This window comes from Pteropus alecto, unplaced genomic scaffold, assembly GCF_000325575.1.
Source record: "Pteropus alecto unplaced genomic scaffold, ASM32557v1 scaffold22, whole genome shotgun sequence".
NCBI lineage: Eukaryota > Metazoa > Chordata > Mammalia > Chiroptera > Pteropodidae > Pteropus > Pteropus alecto.
The window spans coordinates 569514-572590 of NW_006434839.1; positions in this window are offsets into that span (position 1 = coordinate 569514).

A 3077-nucleotide genomic window follows, 5' to 3' on the forward strand; every position below is an offset into this window, starting at 1 on the left:
GTGGTTCCAGCATCGTTTGTTGATGAAACTATCTTTGCTCCATTATACTGCCGTGGCTTTTTTCGTCAAAGATCAGTTGACTGTATTTATGGGAGTCTATTTCTGGCCTCTCTGTTCTTGTCCATGGATCTCTTCATCTCTTCCTTAATCAGCACCACACGGTATTGATTCATGTAGCATTAGAGTCAGTTGAATAATGTCAATCCTCCTGGTCTTGTTCTCCTTCAATATGGTATTGGCTCTTCTCGATCTTTTGCTTCTCCACATCAACTTTAAAATCGGATTGTCAGTATGCATAAAATATAACTTGCTGGGGTTCTGATTAGAATTGCATTAAATCTATAGAGCAGTTGGAAAAAACCGACATCTTGACAATATTGAGTTTTCCTATCCATTATTTCATTCATCAGAGTTTTGCGGTTTTCTCCATATAGGTCTTATACATATTCTGATAGATATACCTAAATGTCTAATTTTTTGGTTGCTAGTGTAAATGTTATTGTATTTTTAATTCCAAATTTTACTTGTTCATTGATGGAGTACCTACTGTTTTGTTTACTGTAGCTTTGTAATGATTTTTGAAATCAGGAAGTATGAGGCCTATAGTTTCGTTATTCTTTCTCAAGATTTATTTGGATATTCTGGGTCTTTTGTCATTCCATATGAATTTTAGGATTATTTTATCTATAAAAAATGCCGTTGGCGTTTTGATAGAGATTGTATTGAATCAGTAGATTCCAGCCTATCATGAGACTATCTATGTCCATTCTGAGGATACTGTTTCTAGGTGATGGAAAACATCTTATTCTCAAGATATTGATGAGTTCCATATAAGAGAAGATAAGTGCGCTCTTCCTAGCTTTTAGGCACCCTGAATCATCTGGGCCTTGAAGCCGCAGTGCATGTGCCCAGAGCTTTATAAATGAGCCAAATACTCTTATAGTCATTTGTCTGTTTGCAGATCAATTACTTGATTTCTTTTGCCATACTCTGTGTCGTAAGGAACTAGTTTTTCAAGGCCCCTTCCCTTCTGACTTGTATGAAGATTCAGCCAAAGGGAAGAGGGCAGAAATGGAAGGGAAGCCGGGGTGTTTCTCCTTCTGTCTCTGCTTCAAGTGGCACCTCCAGTGGCAGCTGTGCCTCTTCTGTGGCTGCAACTCCCACCGGACAGCTCTTCCTCCTGCCGCCCCGGTTTGCTGATCAGGCCCAGTGCGATTCCATCTTCTGCTGGGCGGCCCCAGCTCCGGGGCTCCAGCAACACCCGCTCCTCTCTGTCTGCAGCCTTAAGGGTTGTAGTTAGTAGCTTTTTGCTGCTGATGATTTGGGGATTGCCTCATTGTCCCCCCACCCATATGGCTTCTCAATTCTTCTATCTGTATATCCAATTACATGTATTAAACGTCCTCTGTTAGAAATACCTAGAGTCGTTTCTATCTTCCTGGGAGAACTCTAATTGTTAAACACTCTCTCAAAAATAATGCCAAGTTGGACAGTTCGAACAAGGATATCCAGGTCTCTGGGTGAACGAGCAAGCATTATAGAACAACATAGCAGTGTGAGATCTACTTCTTTTCACATCATGCTAGTTATTAGGTATAGGGTTGCCATATGTCGCAACGTATAGAAAGTTGTTCACATCCTGGTCCATGTAATTGGCAATCCCTAGCGTTGTGCAGCTCGCAACGCAGTCATCTGTATCTAACAACCCTGGGCGAGTACATGTTAACCTCATTTTTTTTTGGACAATGATATCTCTTCATTTAGTAAGGCTGGAATCAACTCTGAAAGACAGAAAAACAAAAAAACCCAAAAATCAAAAATTAATGTAGCCTAAAGAAAACAGTAATTTTCTCATAGAAAAGAAATCTGTAGGGATGCAGTTCAGAGCTGGCATGGCCGCTCGTGTCCATAAAGTCCACAGCCACACAGACCCTGGATTCCTTCCAGATCACCAGTTTGCCATCCCTCCAGTGCGAACCTCATCCTTATCAACCAGGAAGCGCACACCTTCCGGGCAGCAGAGTGGAGCAAGGGATAAGAAAAATGGAGAGGCAGTGGGAAAATGCCAACTATCTCCTGAGAGATTCCAAGTAGCTACTACCTGACACCTCTACTTCTATCGCTTTTGCTAGAACTTTCAGGAGTGGGGATGGTAAGCTTGGGTCGTTCTGTCTGTGGTCTATAGTTGTCTTCAAGGGGGAGAGAGAAGCAGTTCCCATAAGTTGATGTTGACGTTTTGGCCTTAAACGTATAGAAACTTCTAAGGCCCCAGAGAAGGAAAAAATGGAGACTAAATCAAAAGCTTAGAATCAGAGGCTTTGAGTACTAGATTTTACAGATATGAACACTTAGATTAAAAAAAAAAAATCACACAGCTAGTTTATTCAGGTCGTGAGATTGAAAACCATTTTTTCTGATTCCTAGTTCAGTGATCTCTTCATGACAGGTTGCCTCGCAGGAAGGTCGTCCTTCTCCCTGAGGCCTGTCGAATGAACATAGCTGCAAATCCTTGGCGGTTCCACTCCTCAAGTGGTGGAGTTTATTTTTCTATTCCTTGAATCTGGGCTGGCCGCGAGACTCGCCCTGACCAGCAGAATATAGCAGAAGTGTTGTACATATCTCAAGCCCACATCTTTAGAGCCTTGTATCTTCCACTCTTGCTCTCTTGGAATGAAGTTGCCATGGGAACAAGCCTGAGCTAGCCTCTGGAGGGGCCCCCATGGAGGAGATCTGAGGCACCTTGGCCCACAGTTCCAGCCAGCCACCAAACAGGCGAGACCACGCTGGAGGAGGCAGCCCTGAGTTGGCATGCCATTTGAAACCAAGCACGTCATTGAGCCCAGTTGACACTGAAGGTGTGTTTAATTTGTCCAGCCATAGAATGGAGAGCCAAAAAATTATTTTTTAAGACACTAAATTTGGGGGTTGTTTATTATGGAGCAATCAATGACTGGTAGGTACACTTCCAAACAAGTCAATTATATTTCTTGTGTTTTTTAAAGCTCCACAGAGGAAGACACACAACTTGTCCCATTCTTTGTTTCTTGTTGTTCCGAGTGGGAAAATCATGGTTCACC